The sequence below is a fragment of the Rhinoraja longicauda genome, chromosome 2 (assembly GCF_053455715.1).
Source record: "Rhinoraja longicauda isolate Sanriku21f chromosome 2, sRhiLon1.1, whole genome shotgun sequence".
Taxonomy (NCBI): domain Eukaryota; kingdom Metazoa; phylum Chordata; class Chondrichthyes; order Rajiformes; family Arhynchobatidae; genus Rhinoraja; species Rhinoraja longicauda.
The window spans coordinates 68630495-68650963 of record NC_135954.1 but is presented as its reverse complement, the minus strand read 5'-3'; the positions used below and the strand labels follow the sequence as shown (position 1 = coordinate 68650963).

Here is a 20469-nt window from a genome sequence, read left to right as displayed (position 1 = left end):
TAATCAAAGGCCTGGATAGAGTGAACATGGAGAGGATGTTTCCACTAGTGGGAGAGTCCAGGATCAGAGAGTTCAGCTTCAGAATAAAAGGGAGATGAGGAGGAACTTCTTTTAGCTAGAGGGTGGTGAATGTGTGGAATTCATTGCCACAGACGGCTGTGGAGGCCAGGTCTTTGCATATTCTTAAAGCGGAGATTGACAGGTTCTTGATTAGTGATGGTGTTAAAGGGTATGGGGAGAAGGGAAGAGAATGGGGTTGAGAGAGAAAGAAAGATCAGCAATGATTGAATAGTGGAGTAGACACGACAGGCCAAATGGCCTAATTCTGCTCCTGTGACTTATGAACATGAACCCAATGATATCCATCCATCAATCCATCCATCCATCCATCCATCCATCCATCCATCTCTCTCACAGATCTTGTGTGTGTATGTATATATGTATATATATAAATAAATATATTTGTATGTATGTATATCTCTCTGAGAGACATGTGACATGTGGACCTGCAGCCAAAACGGTAAACCATAGCGCCACAATTTTTGCGCCACTTTAATCACCACTCTCGCGGCGACTGTTTATAACAAGTTTTATTTAAATCGGTCTTATATTTTTTAAGTTAGGGACATTTTAAAGTTCAAAAATCTCATTTCGAAACACATTTTTCCAAGGGCTGCTGTGCGTATGATGTGCGTATGGGGAAAGGGGAGGTGGGGGAGAGTGAGAGTGGGGGAGGAGAGAGTGGGCTCCTCAGTCACACCTTCTCTCCTTCCCTGTCCCCCCTCTACGAGGAATGGGCCCAACTAAACAATAGTTTATATATGTTTGTATATATAGTATATATGTTTGTAACAGTGATTTCGGCTGATTTCGGCAAGACGGTGAACCGTAGCGCCACAATGTTTGCACCGCCTAATCACACCGCTGGACGGTTGCCGAAAATGATGTTTTTTATTTAATTCGGTCCTATATTTTTTAAGTTACAGAGGTTTAAAAGTCAAAACTTTTTTTCTCTCAGTTATTTCGGCTGATTTCGGCAAAAACGGTGAACCGTAGCGCCACGATTTTTGCACCGCCTTAATCACCACGCTGAACGCTGCTGGAAAATGATTTCTTTATTTGATTCGGTCGTGTCTTTTTTAAGTTACAGAGGTTTTAGTAAAAAAATAAATATTTCAGCCGTTTTTTCCATGGCCTTCAGCGTGTGACGTCAAAATGCCCATTTGACAAGAGCTCGTGCAACCCCCCTCCTGCTGATTTATTGAAGGCTTTCAGCGTGGTGCGTCTGTGCGTATGGGCTCCCCTCTCCTCTCTCCCCTTGCTTCTCTCCTCTCCCACACCCGGGAGACCCTCTCCCCGCTATCCCCCCCCCCCGGACCTTTCACTGATGCGCTCCCCCCACCCCCCCCCCCCCCCCGGACCTTTCACTGATGTGCACCCCCACCCCCCCCCCCCCCCCCCCACCCTGGACCTTTCACTAATGCGCTCCCCCCATCCCCGGACCTTTCACTGATGCGCTCCCCGCACCGCCCCCCCCCCCCCCCCCCCCCCGGACCTGTTGGTGCTGGGGGCAAGAGAGAGTAGGGGAAAGGGGTGTGCTGGGGAAAGGGGGGTGGGGGAGAGTAAGAGTGTGTCTGGGGGAGAGAGAATGGTGGCGGGGTCTGAGAATGGGGACTGGGGAGGGGGACAACAGGGGTCGTCCGGAGGGGGCTTGGTGGTGGGGGAAAAGGGGAGGTCGTGGGGAAAGGGGGGGTGTGGGGAGAGTAAGATTGGGGTTGGGGGAGGAGAGAATGGGGGGGGTGGGAATGGGCCCAACGGGCCCTCTTCGCTAGTATAATATTAAAACTCTCATCGATTTGTGCATATATATATTGCATTTTTGTACATGCCCCAAGTACTGCCAAAACGTACACGATAGCGCAACAATTTTAGGACCACATTACTCACCGTTGTTCTGCGGTTCAAATGGTTGTTATATTTTTTAACTTTTTCACTTTTTTAACTTTAATAAATCACTTTTTTAACTTTAATAAATCACTTTTCCACTTGCCCTGTCCGTCAGCCATGTTCGACGTCACAATGGGAACCCAACGGGTCCGCGTGTTCGACGTCACAAGGGGAACCCAACGGCTCTGCGCCTGCGCAGTTGGGGCCCGTTTATCTAATACTTTCGTAAGATGGCCGCCGGATCATCGCGTGCACAGAACAAACGGGTCCGCGCCTGCGCAGTTGGGGCCCATTGATCTAATACGTAAGATGGCCACCGGATCTGCACGTGTGCAGTTGGGGGAGGGTTGCCACTCGGAGGGGGGGTGGGACCTGCCTGAGTTACAGGAGTGGCGGCCAATGGGTCCTCGCCCGGCTAGTGAACATTAAATTCTCCAATTTTAGGTCACTTCTCCAAACACCTCCTTTGCCCGGTCCCCTTTCTCTCCCCCCCCCCCCACCCCAACCCCCCAACACGCCTCATCCCCTTCCCCTGAAACTTGGCTGACCTTGTACCAGTTTCTGGATGTTTTTGTCAGGGATGTATTTGTGAGGGTATACATACACCATTTAAAAAAAATTCACAATGCTGAAAAGTGTAGGCTCATATGGTAAATCACCGCACAGCGGGCTTTGACCACATACTCACACCATTACTAAAAACACTATTTTAATTTCACTAACATTGCCTGACTTTGCTCCTGAGTCAGCTCATTTGCTGTCAAGTGCTCCATGTCTTTGTTATCTCAAGACCACCAAAGCATTTGCTCCTTGCTTCCCTCGTTATACTCGAATCAGTCAAAGGTCTGCTTCTCTTGTCCAATCTCGTCATTTTTTAAAATTCAGCACAGCTACTGACGTAAATTAGTTCCAGCTCAAGCAACAATTTAATTTTTAAACTCCACTCTGTTTACACACCATTCCAGACTTAAAGTGTCCACAATCTATGTGCTCTAATTCTGGCTACTTCAGCATCCCTCAGTTAATCACTCCTTTGTTGGTGGCCTTGCTGTCAGATGTCAAGGCATCTCAGGGATTCCATTACAAAATCTGGCAGTCTTTAACTGCACTTCTAAACCTACCCCTGACCAAATATTTGGCCATATGCTCTATTATTTCCTTGTGCAACTCATTGTCAAACTGTGATAAAGCTCATCTAAAATATTTTAGAATGTTTCATTCTATAAAAGATATGCAAAAACTATTAATTGCTCATTTAGTTAACTTCCATGCATTATATTTTATGCTATGGATGCTGGTTTATGGTTAGTATGTCATAAGATCATCAAATATTGCTGCCAGCCTTTTAATGTTTATATACTCAATTTGATGATCAGGTCTTTTGTTTCCAATATTGGAAGATTGGGAGAGCTTTAGGTTTTTGCCACAATTGTTTATTTTTACTAAGAATGCTGTTTGGTTCATTGGAAGCTAATGCTTGTTTTACAGGAATGGATTTAACACCATGTCTGAGAGAAGTATGAGTAAAGCCTAGAAATATAATTGTTAACATTCTGTTCACATTTATAACTTTGTAAAGAGGAAGATGGTTGTAAATGGCCCATTCTGAAATTCCCCTCTATGATGTGTAGATTTAGATTTAGATTTAGAGATAAAGCGCAGAAACAGGCCCTTCGGCCCACCGAGTCCGCGCCGCCCAGCGATTCCCGCACATTAACACTATCCTACACACACTAGGGACAATTTTTACATTTACCCAGTCAATTAACCTACATACCTGTACGTCTTTGGAGTGTGGGAGGAAACCGAAGATCTCGGAGAAAACCCACGCAGGCTACGGGGAGAACGTACAAACTCCGTACAGACGGCGCCCGTAGTCAGGATCGAACCTGAGTCTCCGGCGCTGCATTCGCTGTAAGGCAGCCACTCTACCGCTGCGCCACCGTGCCGCCACCGTGTACTTGCATCTATATGTATTACTAATAAATGGTTTATATGTAACAAATCAAAGTAAGGAAGGAATATTTTTCTTTTGAATATAACATTGGCATAAACTGAACAACAGATGTTAAAATAAAGGTTATTCATTCAGTATGTTTTGGATTGGAATTTGCACTTGAGCAAAGTGGTAGCGTTCATCTTTGACCTTGAAATCTACCCACAATGATCTGAGAACTTCAGTGGTGCCTGAGAACATTTTGTAGTGCTCTAAGCCTTCTGATCCAACAGATCCCATGGTCTTCAGACCAGGAGTGCTGCAAGTTACATTGCAGAATTTTGAGACAACAAATGAGGAAATAAAAAGTATAATTTTTGACAAGTATTTAAAGATTTTTGAAGAGTGCATGATGAAGATTAGGAAATATATAAGAAATTATTATGCCTTTAAACCCATTTATATTCCAAAATAATTGCAAGTTAATTAAAAGATACACAAATCAGATTTTTAGGTGGTAGTAAAGATGGCAAGTAGTAAATAAAGCAAATATATACTCACTGACCTCTTGTGCACCAAAGTCTAAATTTCTTGGTATATATAAGCAGGTAGATGACAAATATCCAAAGTTTCTACAACAAAAATGTACAATATTTCATAAGTAAATATTTATAGGATGTGCAAATCGATGATACCAACTATGGATTTTCACCTTTAATTGTGTGTCTACTTCAGAGTTTGCTGTTCGTTTCTTGCTTTAATTACAACTAAGACTATGATTTTGCGATAATTTCAACTGCAGAATCTTGCACAATGGAGACACAGGTGTTGTAATCTTAAGCGATGAACAAAGTACGGGAAAAACTAGGCAGACCAGGCAGCATCTGAGAAGGAAAGGACAGATCATCTTGAGACATCTTTATTTGTTCCCATCCAGATTCTTGAGGTTCTGTTGCTAGGTTTCCGAGGTTTCCCATCCATGAAGGAGTTTAGGCACAGCAACTGTATGATTGGCCTGATGTCCTTCCTCAAGTCATGTGCAGTGAAAATGGATGGGAGCATTTTCCCAAAACAAGCTTTTGCCATCTGGATCTTGTGTTCAATTATGATATTAGCATTTTGAGAGAGGTGGTGACTGAGGCAAGATCTGAGGCAGGCAGAACGAAGGCCTTAGTCTTCTGCCTATTATGTTCTTTGGCTATGGTACGTTTGTGCAGAAAGATGCAGTGTGGACTGAAGGTTATTCTTAGTGTGTATGAGTATGACAGCATGATTAGCATACTGAAGGTCAGTAATAGGCCACTTCAGTCATTGAGTGAGAAAGACTTTCCCAAATAGGCAGAATGCCAGAAACAGCCCTCTTTTATCCTATTGATCAGGGCTGCTTTAATTGTTTTGTGGTCACTGAATAGTGCCACATGGATAATTTTGTGCAAAGTCGTGTACTTTCTGGGAATTTGGTATCAGTTCTGCTCTTTGTTAAAGAACTTACTTTTATAAAATGTGAAATAGATTTTCTGCATAACATTCATAACCCTCAACAGGGCTTGTTGCTTGGTTCCTAGTTTCTCACTTGCGTACATCTGGTTATCTTGAATGCACTTATTATTCATAAGTCACAACTGTTTTAAATTATTTTAAAATAGCAACACATTCTGTGGAGACCAGTTTCTGTCTGACAAGGAACCAAAACTTGTGCTTGGTCTTCCTAGGCCTGCAAGATCTCAATGTTGCTAACCATGTTAACTCCCCTTCCCATTCTCATACCAACCTTTCTGTCCTGGACCTCCTCCATTGCTAGTATGAGGCCACACATAAACTGGAGGAACAGCACCTCACATTCCACTTGGATAGCTTACAACTCAACAGTATGAAGATTGAATTCTCCAATTTTATGTAAACACGTTCTTCCCCTTCTGTTCATTGTGACCCACCTGGGAGTGTAACCCCCCCCCCGCTCCCCAATTGTCCCCAGTCACTTAGATCCTCCACTGGCTTCACATTTCACACATTTTCTCCCCTTATCATGCACCCTTTTGTCTCCTTTTTATTGTTAGCCTTTGTACACCCCTTCACCTGTATCCACCTATTAGAAGAGTGCCGACCTAACACGTCACCGATCCATGTCTTTCAAAGATACTGCCTGACCCACTAAGTTACTCCAGCACTTTGTGTTTCTTTTTGAACCGAAAGTAATATTCAGTTGCTGGAATCTGCTGATCCTGGAGTTTTGATCGCTGAGTCAATTGCCCTGTACCAAGTTACGAGGACTGTTTATGTCTTGAGGAATACACACATGGATATCGCTTGTTAAATAATTCAGAGCATAGATAGCCTGAAATTCAATGAACGAGCAACACAAGCAGTAAAACTGTTTTTCTAAACTAGCATTCCAGCACATTGCATTGATATGTCATCTTAAACCAAGCAGAAGGCTTTAAACTTAAAGGTAGTGCAACATGTTTTGTGATGGTACCGCACTTAAACGCCACAGTCTTAATGTACTTTCACTTTTTACTAGAATTTTGCAGCTTCCAAAGAAGATATCTCTATAATTGTTTCCTCTTTTCAGCAGTCACTTTTATTAAAGACTGTGTTTGGTCCTGCATTCTAGTGACCTAAACTGGAAATTTACAATGTGTGAGTCATTTGAAATGTGATGCATTTGTCTTCATAAAGATGAAGAAAAACAGATGACTACATTAAGCTAAACTTGAGAGGTTTGAATTAATGCATAGAAATACACACGCAGGCATAATATTTTCCTTCAGCACCTTTTTAAAAAGATTCTTTGGTATTTCTCAACTGGTTGGTAGTTTGGAGAAGTCTGTCTGTTCTCTGTTATTAAAGAAAACAGGATGCATTTTTATGTATATCTGTATTTTATCAATTTCTTTTCATCTATATGTTCCCTATCTTCTGTAGTCAACTTTTGTTAATTTAATCTCCTATGTCATTTACATTACATTGTTTGTTGGGTATTAGGATCTGTCCCAGTATCTGCTAGTGCAAGACAAAAGTGCAGTGGACTGAAGTAATGGATGTACTATGTAAAATGTAAATTAAGAAAGGAGGTGCAAAGGGACTTGGGAGTGTTGGTGCAGGATCCCAAAAGGTTACTTTGCAAGTTGAATCGGTAGTAAGGAAGCCAAATGCAATGTTTGCATTCATTTCAAAAGGACTAGAATATATAAGACAGATGTAATGCTGAAGCTTTATAGGGCATTGGCCAGACTGCATTTTGAGTATTGTGAGCAGTTTTGGGCCCCATATCTGAGGAGGGATGTGCTGGCGTCAGAGAAGATCCAGAGAAGATTTGCGAGAATGATCCCCGGAATGATTGGAATAACGTATGATAATTGCTTGGGCCTGTACTCACTCGAGTTTAGAAGAATGAAGGGAGACCTCATTGGAACTTACTGAATAGTGAAAGGCAGGGATAGAGTGGATGTGAGGAAGATGTTTCCACTGGTGGGAGAGTCTAGGACCAGAAAGCACAACTTCAGAATAAAAAGACGTACCTTTATAAAACAGAAAAGGCAGGATTTCTTTCGTCAGAGAGTGGTTAATCTGTGGAATTCATTGCCACAGATGGTCATGGAAACCAAGTCATTGGGTATTTTTAAAGTGGAAATCGACAGATTCTTGATTAGTAAGGGTGTCAAAGGTTATGGGAAGAAGCAGAATAGGATTGAGAGGGGAAAGGCAGATCAATCATGAATTAATGGTGGAGTAGACTCGATGGGCCAAATGGCCTAATTCCGCTCCTATGACTTATGAACTGATGAATGGTTCAGCAATAATAATTTTGCGCCTATTTTTGTTGGACACAGAATTCCTGGTTAACATCAATAGTTAAATGGATGCATGCCTCAGTCCTAAGCTCTGGAATTTTGTGCCTGCACCCATTTTGCTTCTCTGCCTCTAGTTGTCATTGCTCTCATTCTTAACTCTTTGATCAAGCAATTAGTTGTTTTTCTTTATCATCTATATACTAAAACTCTCGTTCGTTCGTTCGTTCGTTTGTTTGTCCCTGAACTACAGCCAAAACGGTACACGATAGCATGGCAATTTTAGGCCCACCTTACTCACCGTCGTCCCTTTGGTGCTAATGGAAGAGGTTTCATTGAAATCGGTGTTATATTTTTAAAGTTATTCACTTTTTAAAGTTTAAATCTATCTCTTAGCGAGGGGGGGGGGGAGGAAGGGAGGGGGAGGAGGGAGGATAAGGGGGGTTGAGGCAAATGGAGTGGGGGGGAGGGGAAGGGGGGAGGGGAGGGGGAGGGGGAGAGGAGGGGGGGAGAGGGTGCTGCACCAATGCAGGAGAGGTTTGGGCCCAACGGGTCCACTTGGTCTAGTTACTATTAAATTTTGTTTGTAAACACTCTTGTAAAGGGTCTTTGTTAAACCAAATGCAAGTTTGTGAATACCTTTTAAAAAAATCATGTGGTGAAGTTTGGGGCTATGGGCAGTAGTTAGAGGTAATGGAGTTTAAGGTGCAGGAGTTGGGCAGGGAAGTGTGGTTGGGGCAGATTGATGAGGCAGACTACACTCTTCTAGTTCGGCAAACATATCCTTCTTCAAATAATCAGTGCAATACCAGGTCATCGGAGATGTCCTCATTCTTTAGGAAACGGGGGTTCCCCTCTTCCTTTATAGATAAGGCTCTCACTAGCGTCTCCTCGATATCCTGCAGCTCCGCTCTTGCTTCCCCTCCCCCCATTCGTAACCAGGACAGAGTCTCCCTTGTCCTCACCTTCCACCCCATTAGCCGTCGCATACAGCATATAATCCTCTGACATTTTCGCCACCTCCATTGGGATCCCACTACTGGCCACGTCTTCCCATCTCTACCTCTTTCTGCTTTCCGCAGAGACAGTTCCCTCCGTAACTCCCTGGTCAACTCGTCCCTTCCCACCCAAACCACCCCCTCCCCAGTTACATTCACCTGCAACCACAGGAGATGCAACATCTGTCCCTTTACCTCCCCCCTTGATTCTGTCCAAGGATTCCTACAGTCTTTCCATGTGAGGCAGAGGTTCACTTGCACCTCCTCCAACCTCATCTACTGTATCTGCTGTTCCAGGTATCAACTCCTGTATATCGGCGAGACCAAGCGCAGGCTCGACGATCGTTTCGCTGAACACCTCCGCTCAGTCCGCCTGAACCTACCTGATCTCCCGGTTGCTCAGCGCTTTAACTCCCCTTCCCATCCCCAATCTGGCCTTTCTGTCCTGGACCTCCTCCATTGTCAGAGTGAGGCCCAGCACAAATTGGAGGAACAGCACCTCCTATTTCGATTGGGTAGCTTACACCCCAGCGGTATGAAAATTGACCTCTCTAACTTCAAATAGCCCTTGCTGTCCCTCTCTCTCCATCCCCTCCCCCTTCCCAGTTAGAAACATAGAAACATAGAAAATAGGTGCAGGAGGAGGCCATTCGGCCCTTCGAGCCAGCACCGCCATTGTGATCATGGCTGATCATCCACAATCAATAACCCATGCCTGCCTTCTCCCCATATCCTTTGATTCCACTAGCCCCTAGAGCTCTATCTAACTCTCTCTTAAATCCATCCAGTGATCTGACCTCCACTGCTCTCTGTGGCAGAGAATTCCACAAATTCACAACTCTCTGGGTGAAAAAGTTCCTTCTCACCTCAGTTTTAAATGGCCTCCCCATTATTGTCATAACTTCCACGAGTTTTTGTTTCCGTGTAGAAAGTCACAGTACATGTTTCTGCTCCAATGTTAAGGTATTGACAGTTTAGTTAATACCCCTGTTAGTTGTTATTCTAGTATTTTCGAAATGAAGTGAGACACTGTTGAAATGGGTAATGTGTAATTCCAGATAGAAGGCACCAGGAAGAAACCAGTATATAGAAAATATGTAGATATATCTGATGGCCTGAGTTCAAATTTGAGTCCACAGTAAGGAACCGTGTTTTTTATTGCCAGGCCTCCTGTCGATGCCTACAAAATCAGAGCTATAATGTACCTCAGAAGAGATTCACCTCAGAACCAAATAATTTGCGAGAATCTTTGAAAAATATATCGTGCCATAGTGTTGTTGGAGGTAGCCTACAAGTCGATATAAACCGTTGTTCCAAATTTTGAGTTTTATTCTTGTGATGTTGCTGTAACTGATGCTTCATTGTTTTTATCTTGTCAAAACAACAGAGGTAGTGGAGAGAAACAGTCAGAAAGAGAAAAACTGAATAATTTATCCCTTGACATTCTAAATTTCAGGGCAAACAGTATCGCATGGATTTGGATAGCAAATTTAAATGCAAGCACTATTGTGCATTATCACTGTGAAAAAAACAGTTCAGATATGATGTTCCCAACTTAAAAGTAGAATGTCGGAAATATGCACAAAATAATGTTCCTTTTAATTTAAGTGCTGACGTACGCAGTTGAATGTTAGTCAGTGGCATATATAAATGCTATTTCCTGCACGGTGCAAGTGGTAAAGCTGAGCTGTTACTATATAAATCTGTTTACAAGATAGGAATATTTAGCTGATCTCCAATGATAACACGCGAGTGTTATAATTTGACTTCATGAGTGCTTGTACCACACAGTTCTTTTCGGTTTGGGTTTTAGAAATGGGTTATGTTCATTGTGCATCATGTTTGATTGTCAAGTATTAGAATTAACATCGAAAGAAATCTGGCCATTAATTAATGTGAAATACATCTTGGAGAAGGGCTGAGTTGGTGGTTGTGGTCTGGGGAACAGAAGCGGAAGCAAAAAATAAATCGAACTACAAAAACTTTAACTTCGATTTAATAAAGAAATTTTGACTACAGTTGTCAAAACTCGGGTTATTGCTAGTCTGAAAATTGTGGCAGCACAGTACAAAACTAGTTTACTGCATGAAGTAGACAAATGAACTTTAATTATCAAGAAATGTCAACATTAAGCTCAAAAGGTTAACTTTGAACTGTCTGTAGCCAGTGCATTAGGGTTGTTTACCAGAGGATTTCAAGATTGAAATAAATCTTGTCTGATCACATCCTGAAAGAAACTCGGTGTCTTCTGGAAAGGTCACATGTGAAGGTTACTTATTTTGTAGCGTTGATATATGTGTCCTCTGGATTCCCATTATCCAATAAAATTAATTTTCAGACAAATGCACATGAAACACAAGGAGCTCAGAACAACATTTGATTCAAAGTCTCCTCGCAAATTGCCTTTCCAGAACATTCTATAAACATCGTTGCAACCTAGAGAACAGTTAAGTCACATAATGCGATCTTTAAGGATGTAACACTTAACCACCAATCTTTGTTTGCAACAAACTTTATAACAATGACCATGCGTTTCTGTTCTAAAATGAATTTGACGTTACTTAATGCATATACAAATCCTGCATTGGTTTCTGGTACAGCAAGATTTGATAAACAAATTTTCACCATAACACCGTTAACTCTTTTGGGTATGTGTCTTCAATTTACTAAACTACTTGTTGCTCCTATTGGTTGCTGCATGTGTGTGTATCGTATGAATGTGCCCACACTGATTTTGCCCAGCTTTTAAATTTTTTAATGTTTCAATTAACAAAAATGTTTTCTAGGAAGGCATCCCTTTCATCAACCAAGGAATAGCTGAATTCATGGTTAGGGAGTTTTGGGACTTTATAAGGAAGGAATAAAGCTGGCCGCTACAAGATTTATAAAACTTTCATTAGGCTGTATTGGAAGTATTATGTGCACTTTTGGTCGCCCCATTACATCTTTAGAGAGGGTGTAGAAGTAGTTTACCAGTAAGTTAACTAGATTAGTGGGTATTTCTGTAAGGAGAGGTTGGACAAACTTGGATTGATTTCTCTAGAGTATAGGAGGCTGCGGGGAGGCCTAATAGAACTTCATAAAATTTATGACAGGCGTAGATAGGGTAAACGGTCAGAATCTTTTCAAATTCTGGAGAGCATAGCTTTCAGGTAACAGGGGGAAAGTTTAAAGGAGGTGTGAAGCAAACATTTTTACTCAGAGAATGATGGGAACCTGGAATGCGCTGCTAGGGGTGGTGGTGGAAGCAGATGCAAGTGGCATTTAAGAGGCTTTTAAATAGGCACATGTATGTGTGGGAAATGGATGGATATGGATCACTGCTAGGCAGAAGGGATTAGTTTATTTTGGCATCATGTTCGATGCAGACATTGTGGGCAGAAGGATCTATTTCTGTCTGCACTGTTCTATATGCTTGTGTCGGGATGGTGGTTTGGAGAGTTAATGTTTGGTATGGCGGATGGAATGTCACTTGAGCAGGCTGAACTGACCTGGATAGGAACGTTTTGTGTTTTATTTGAGCAGCATTCAATTATATTGGATAATGAAGCCAGGGTTGGTTTGGGGATGTCTGGTAGGGGCCATTCAGTCAAGTGGGTTAATAGGGGATTTAGAGATTAACAGCACAAGGTAAAGATAAGTTGTGTATTGTTAATTGTAGGGCTATGGAATGTGCCCAGCAGGCTGTACTTTACTGATGAACCAATATGGTAGATAGATAGCCTGGCCTGTTCTGTTCTGATACAGATGGAGAAAACATGTTACCCAAAGTTAGAGAATTGAATATTGAGGAAAGAAGGCTGCAATATGCACAGATGGAAGATGCGATGTTACTCTTGAGCCTTGTGTCAGGCCACGAGAAGCCCAGGATCACTCATGAGGACTGGATGCAGATGCGTTTGACTTCTCAATGCAGTTCTGAATTATACTGAGCATGATGATAGTGCCACTCAACAATGTAGGTGTCCTCAGCTGAAGATGAACATTTGTCTTAAAGAAACTACAGTTAATCATTCCTATAAATGTTGTAATGGACATTTGCTTCAGTGCGTACATTGGAAAGATGAGTCCAGTGGGTTTATTTGTCATTTTGGTTCACCTCTTAACAGTTGCAGACCCATAAGTACTTGAGCAGCTTTGTCAATGTGGCTGCTACCAAGCCACTCTTGATAGAACGAGTGAAGCCTGAAAATAAATGCATTCTGTGCTTTTGCTATTTAGGGTGAATTTTTCAGTTGCAGTTTCCGATTTCATGAGTTTTCACGATTTCACGGATTCCACAGCTGACAGAACATGTTAGATGATAATCTGTCCAAGGTTTCCTTGCCCAAGATTGACTTGCTAAAGTAAGACTCATGATGTTCAGTAAATGTTGTGGGTTTTGTGCTTGTTGTGAGTCTGCTGGTGCACATAACTCAGCCTGGGTAATCGTGACATATATTCTTAAATACATATGCAGCATGTGACGGAAAATATACTGGTAGAACCACTAATTTATGACTCGTAAAATATGAAATTCTATTTTATTGTATCCTAGAACTTTTGTGTATCAATTTGGGAAACTGACGATTTGCTGGTTTCAACAAAAAATGTTCAGTTTTCGAAGTTGGTATCAAAGCAAATAACTTCCCGCATATAGCACAATATTTTATACTCCTTTCTACTCTTATTAACCCTCTCTTTTCTCTCTTTTACTCCTGAAAGTCAGAAGGATTTATTAGCATGGCTGCATTTGCCAGAGAGGGGAAAAAGTAATGGATCCAGAAATTCAAGATGTAATGAATAAATCGGGAAACTGTCATAGCTAGTTGGACTGTTGAAATTCTGGACTTCTTGAAGAATATGGATGGAGGGGGAGAGCGAGTGAATGAGGTGGGGGTGGTGGCCGGTACAGAGCAGCCATGATCAAAGTTTAAAAAACAGCTCAAAGGAATGGAAAGTTGGTTTTGAGAATGAGCAGTGAAGGACGATTTTGCATATACAAGCTTCTCTCTTTACTAGAGGTTATTAGTGAATGTAGCAATGAATACAGGTTAAAAAAATAGAAGGCTGGAGGAATGAAAGGTAGATGTGAAACCAGCTTTTGAGGGGGGGCAATGAGAGCTTCCACCAGTGTTCAGAATGATTACAGCATAAAGTTAATAGCAACTTCAATTCACTTTCATTGAAATCTGCACAAGAATAATGAACAAGCTATTTGCCCAGCGTGCCGATGAAATACCTAGAATTTAATCTCTCAGGAATAACAGAAGAAGTAATAATTACTTGTCAACACCCTATCAGGCCATGAAGATTTTTATATATGGCGTCTCATTCCTTTGAACAACAGTTAACACCTCAGACATTATTTTTTAATAAATACATCCTGCACACGACCCGAAACGTCACCCATTCCTTCTCTCCAGAGATGCTGCCTGACTCGCTGAGTTACTCCAGCATTTTGTGTCTACCTTTGATTTAAACCAGCATCTGCAGTTCTTTCTACATGCTGCACATAGTTTTTATCATTGCTCTTTTACATACAATCCTATTGCATGCTTTTGTGTGGTTTTATGAGTTGTTCTTTCATGTCTCTGACTTAATCTTGTATTTTTGTCAAGACAACACTTGAAATGTAATTTATATTACCTGTATTGTTTTTGTTTTTTGTGAAGAATATTCTGACTGGTTGGAAGGTGAACTCACTGGTTTGTGGTATGAATACTGATTTCTCTAACTTCAAGTAACCCCGGCATTCCCTCTCTCTCTATCCCTCCCCTACCCAAGTTGCACTAGCTTCTCGTTTTCACCCAACAGTTAACAATTTATTCACAAAATGCTTCACAAACAGTTAACAATGGCTTGTTTCCTTCATCGTCGTTACTTTTTTGCATATCTTTCATTCATTGTTCTTTATCTCTTTACATCATCATCTATATCTCTCTCTTTCCCTTTTCCCTAACTAGTCTGAAGAAGGGTCTCGACCTGAAACATCACTCATTCCTTGTCTCCGGAGATGCTGCCTGTCCCGCTGAGTTACTGCAGCATTTTGTGTCTATCACTGGTTTCCCGGCTGATTGCTCAACTCGTTGATGCCGCGGTTGCCCTGTAGAGGGCAGCAAATTCAAACAAATGATGCACAATCAGACTTCCAGGTTGACAATGCCACTTGAAGTCTGTGCGCAACTGGGTAGCAAGGGTGAAATGTTATCCTTGGCTGCTGACAGCAAAATCTGCAGCATAATTAAACCATGAGAAGTTTGATTTCTGATTTGTGCTTTTAATAACAAGCTGTGACAGAACCTGATGACAAAAAGAAGCAAGCATAATTGGGAAAATTATTACCATACATAGTGGACATGTCAATATTTTATCTTGCAATCTCCTTAATTTCGATTCAATTCAATTTCAGTTGGAAGAACTACATACATTGAATATCCCCTTTAAAGAATTTTTATTATGAATCTTGGAAATAAAAATATTGTAGGGCAAAATGCTTTTAAAACCAATTAATTGAGAAGTACCTATAACATCAGGAGCAAAATACATAGTCATGAAGTAACTCAACAGGCCAATCAGCAATTGATGAGGAAATGAATAGGTAACATTTCGAGTTGTGGCCCTCCTTCAGACTGATTGTAGTAGTGAGGAGGAAACTGGAAACGATGTGAGATAATTTTTCAATTGCTGTCATAAAAAAAGGGGAGGCATCCACAGTGATTTTAGCAATATTAATAACTCAATCAACATCACAAATACACGTGACCAAATCATTATGACATGATGGGTTCATCGTTGTGTGTACAGGACAGACAAGGAGGTTCAGTAGATGTTTACTTAGATTTTCAGAAAGCCTTTGATAAGGTGCCATACGTGAGGCTGCTAAGGAAGATGAGTGCCCACGGTATCAAAGGGTAGATACTAGCATCGATAGCAGGTTGGCTGGATGGCAGAAGACAAAGAGTGGCAAAAAAGGAGGCTTTTTCTGGTTGGTTGCCAGTAACTAACGGAGTTCCACAGGGGTCGGTGCTGGGGCCATTACTCTTCACTTTGTATATTAATGACTTGGACGAGGGGATTGAAGGCTTTGTTGCCAGGTTTGCTGATGATACGAAAATAGGTGGAAGACCCGGTGACGGCACGGTGGCACAGCGGTAGAGTTGCTGCCTTACAGCGAATGCAGCGCCGGAGACTCAGGTTCGATCCTGACTACGGGCGCCGTCTGTATGGAGTTTGTACGTTCTCCCCGTGACCTGCGTGGGTTTTCTCCGAGATCTTCGGTTTCCTCCCACACTCCAAAGACGTGCAGGTTTGTAGGTTAATTGACTGGGTAAATGTAAAAATTGTCCCTGGTGTGTGTAGGATAGTGTTAATGTGCGGGGATCACTGGGCGGCGCGGACTTGGTGGGCCGAAAGGGCCTGTTTCCGCGCTGTAGAATCTAAATCTAAATCTAAAAACCAGGTAGTGTAGAGAAAGCAGGGACTCTGCAGAAGGACTTGGTCAGGTTTGGAGAGTGGGTAGAGAAGTGGCAGATGGAATATAGTGTGGCAAATTGTGGAGTCATGCATTTTGGAAGTAGGAATAAAGGCGTAGACTATTTTCTAAATGGGGAGAAAATCCAGAAATCGGAGGTGCAAAAGATCTTGGGAGTGCTGGTGCAGGATTCCCAAAAGGTTAACCTGCAAGTCGAATTGGTAGTAAAGAAAGCAAACTCAATGCAATCATTTGTTTCAGGAGGGCTTGTATACAAAAACAGGGATGTAATGCCGAGACTCAATAAAGCACTAGTCAGGCTGTATTTGGAATATTGTGAGCAATTTTGGGAACCATATCTGAGGAAGTGATGTGCTGGCTCTGGAGAGGGTCCAGAGGAGGTTTACAAGAATGATCCCAGGCATGAGTAGGTTAATCTATGATGAGCGTTTGTCGGCACAGGGCCTGCACTCGCTGGTGTTTCGAAGAATGAGGGGGGCCTTATTGAAACATACAGAATAGTGAAAGGCTTGGATATGGTGAATGTGGAGAGGATGTTTCCACTAGTGGGAGAGTCTAGGACTAGAGGTCATAGCCTTAGAATTAAAGGACGCTCTTTATAAAAGATGAGGAGAAATTTCTTTAGTCAGAGGGTGGTGAAACTGTAGAATTCTCTGGATGACATGGATAGGCGATGTTTTGGGTCGGGACCTTTCTTCAGATAGGCCACGTTTCGGGTCAGTTTCCTTCTTCACCGCCCTGCCCCACATCCAATTTTCCCACTAATCCATCCCCACCCCTTCACCTACCCATCCCCTTCCACCTTTATTTCTCCCTCTGGCTTTACATTTCATCCTTCTTCACTCCTGATCTGACACTCTTTTGTCTCCTTCAATCCCCATTTTGGTTCCTTTTCATCTCTAACCTTTGTCCACGTATCTGCCAATCAAATGCCCTCTTCACCTGTATTCACCTATTACTTGTCAAATTTTGTCCCACACCCACCTCTTTTCCAGTTTTCTCCCTCCTACTGCAATCAGTTTGAAGATAGGTTCCAAAACATTGCCTATCCATGTCTTCCAGAAATACTGCCTGACTGCTGAGTTACTTCAGCACTTTGTGTTCAACACATAGTAAATCACCAAGGTATATGGATGAAAACTCTGACCAGAGCCTGATATAATGTTAGCCAGTCATCCCTTTTCAATAGATACAACTACCTTTTGCCTTCCAGTTGCTTGCTGCAACTCCATGGTTCCTTTCTGTATCTTGCACACCAGAATTACTTTGAATACAAACATTTATTAGTTTGTTCACTGTTCAAAAACTATTCTGTTTCTTTCATGCCAACTGACTTTGTTTGCTTTGCTTGGATTAAAAAGAGCAGGGTGATTATGAGCAGTGAGTGGTTTTCGATAAAATTATTGCATTGTAGACATTTCCTATGATGATTGCTTGGTAACTAATAATATAAACTATATTTTCTGAATGAACAATTTTCAGCAGCGGTTCTGGTTCAATGAGCTTAATAAGCTCATAGTCACTTTCAGCTAAAGCTGCAGTCAATTTCTCTTGGAAGTTTGTCATATTATTTTCTGGTTTCATATGCTTAGTGCCTTTGAGGGATGTGCTATAAATCTTGCATTGGAAAGTCTTTTCATTTGCAATAAAGTTCAATTGATGATTCAAGCTATAAAATCAACTCTTAATCATAGGACTAACGCAGGTTTTAAAATTGTGGATTGAACCTCTCCTTGTACTTTCTGTGCAAAGTACATGTAATTAGATCATTTATTTAAATCAAGTGAATTTGAAGAATCCATGAAGGTTTTATAATTTTTGCTTTTTTGTTGTTACTCGGATTATTTTAAAAATATTAGAATTTTGTTGTTTTCATTACATTTTTAGTTATGTGGACTAATTTTTCCCAATGATGTTTGCCCTATCTTTTGTCGCAAATTACTGTTGCATTATTACTTTGGCTAAAGAGGTAATCCAAAAACAAAGTGTGAATATATTTAGCTTCCTTGCTCATGGCAATCATGAGGGAAGAGGCATGGCATTGCATAAAAAATCTGTTTGAATGTCAATGGCCTGCATAAATGGTGGTGTAAGGAGGCGCCAAGACAGAAGGTTGGCGTACCTTGAAAGTGAATTGGTGTGACATTTGATGTGCTGAAGTAAGCTAAAATCTGCATAGTTGAGGGACTGAATGGATATTGATATCAAGATGTAGATAAATCTGTCACTATGCTTGTCTGAATTATTTCCAGCTTTGAATCTAGAATTAGGGAAACACAACTCCGATTGCCGACAATGCAACCTTGCAGTTACATTACTCAAGAAGCCACCAAGTGCTGAAGTAGCTCAGCGGGTAAGGCAGCATCTCAGGAAGAACTGTCTGCGCCACTGACCTACTCCAGCACTCTGACTTCTTTTGTAAACCAGTCACCTGCAGTTCCTTGTTTCTACTGTTACATCATTCATCTCTGTCAAGGCTCTTCCAGCTAAGCCCACTCTCTTAGAGGAATTGATGCAGTAGTAAGCCTTACAGTCTCTTGCCTCCCTCTCCCCCCCCCCCCCCCCACCCCATCCATATCCACCATGACATTGAATGAAGAGTCAGTAAATCTCAGTTATACAGAACGTTGTCTGATTTCTTTGTACTGGCAGCCATCCTCATAACTTTTCAAATTTCATATTTGCAGTGTATTTTTAATAGTGGATAAAGGGTTTTATGTTTTGAAAGATACTGCATGGAAACAGACCCCTCAACCAATGGAGTCAACGCTGACCGTTGATCACCCGTTCACAACAGCTCTATGTTATCCCACTTTTTCATCCACTCCCCACACAATAGGGACAATTTAAAGAGACCAATTAAGATACAAACCCACACATCTTAGGGATGTGGGAGGAAACCAGAGCATCTGGAGGAAATCGATGTGGTCACAGGGAGAATGTGCAAACTCCACATGAGCACACAACGAAGGTATTTATTCACAAAATGCTGGAGTAACTCAGCAGGTCAGGCAGCATTTCAGGAGAGAAGGAATGGGTGACGTTTCGGGTCGAGACCCTTCTTTAGAATGGGGTCTCGACCCGAAACGTCACCCATTCCTTCTCTCCTGAGATGCTGCCTGACCTGCTGAGTTACTCCAGCATTTTGTGAATAAATACCTTCGATTTGTACCAGCATCTGCAGTTATTTTCTTATACTACATGAGCACACAAGGTCAAGATCGAACCCGGGTCACTAATGCTGTGAGGCAGCGGCTCTACCAGTTGCGCCACTATGACGCCTACTCCTATCCTCAGGTGCTGTTGGTATTGAGGTTTGCACGGGTTACAGAATATTTTTTGACAATAATTTTGTGACAATCAGAATGTTGATAAAGTTGGTATAAAACAGAGGAAAAGTCCCTGACCTATTAAACAAATTAGACCTGATTTTTTGTAATTGATTAATAGACTTAGGAGTACAATTAATAACGAACAAATAGGCTATTGGTATTTTCTCTTAAGGATAATAAAGTCACAAGACTACAGCAGTAAATGACCCGAGGGGCAGGCAATGGAAAAGCTACTGGATGTAAAAGTATTAAAGGGGCCATAGTCTTTTTCCTAAAGCAATTTAACCCTGGCAGGTAATAGATTTATGAACATAACTGGTCACCCGAGAAAATGTGGCAACTAATATGGGGCCTGTTGAGGACGGGTGATGTTTGGAGAGGTGATACATTAATTGATTAAAACAAAGGGACGTTCTATGATCAAATTTATGAGCAATGGTCTCATTTTGGGATATTGGTTATACTGTATGCTTGTATGTTGCTCAAGGAAGTGCTCATTTATGATAGATAACCTCAGAATTGGTTGAAACTGGTCTCGTCTAGTTATGCTTTGTATAATAATACTCTATATGGTGTGATTTATGAGGCTCCCAGAGCTCTGTATCCAGGTGATTTCCTTGCAGGTTTTTGAATAAAATGGCGAGCATTGAAGTCTCTACTGATTATTATGGAGTGCGCAGGGTGACTACTCCAATTACAGTGTCACTGGGCATTGATTTGTGTATGCTGTTATCAGCAAAACATTACTTATTTATGTTCTCGAGAGATGCTGCCTGACCCCTGAGTTACTCCAGCACTTTGTGCCCTTTCTGCTCAGTTTAGTTTGTTTGAAAATCCTGTACTCCAGTAGCTGGATTACAGACACACCAACGAATCCAATGCAGGAAATTGCCTCAAGCTACCTTTGCTGCCTAATGCCTCAGGCTACCTTACCTAAATTCTGCTCTATCTGGCCCAGTTCACATTGGATATTAATATTCAATCTAATTTC

The 20469-nt window shown here is 41.7% G+C and overlaps 1 protein-coding gene across 2 annotated transcripts in view; it reads left to right on the top strand.

Moving 5' to 3' along the window:
- jazf1b (JAZF zinc finger 1b) overlaps window positions 1-20469 on the top strand; it is a 193524-nt gene that overhangs the window by 55943 nt on the left and 117112 nt on the right. The window lies entirely within an intron of this gene.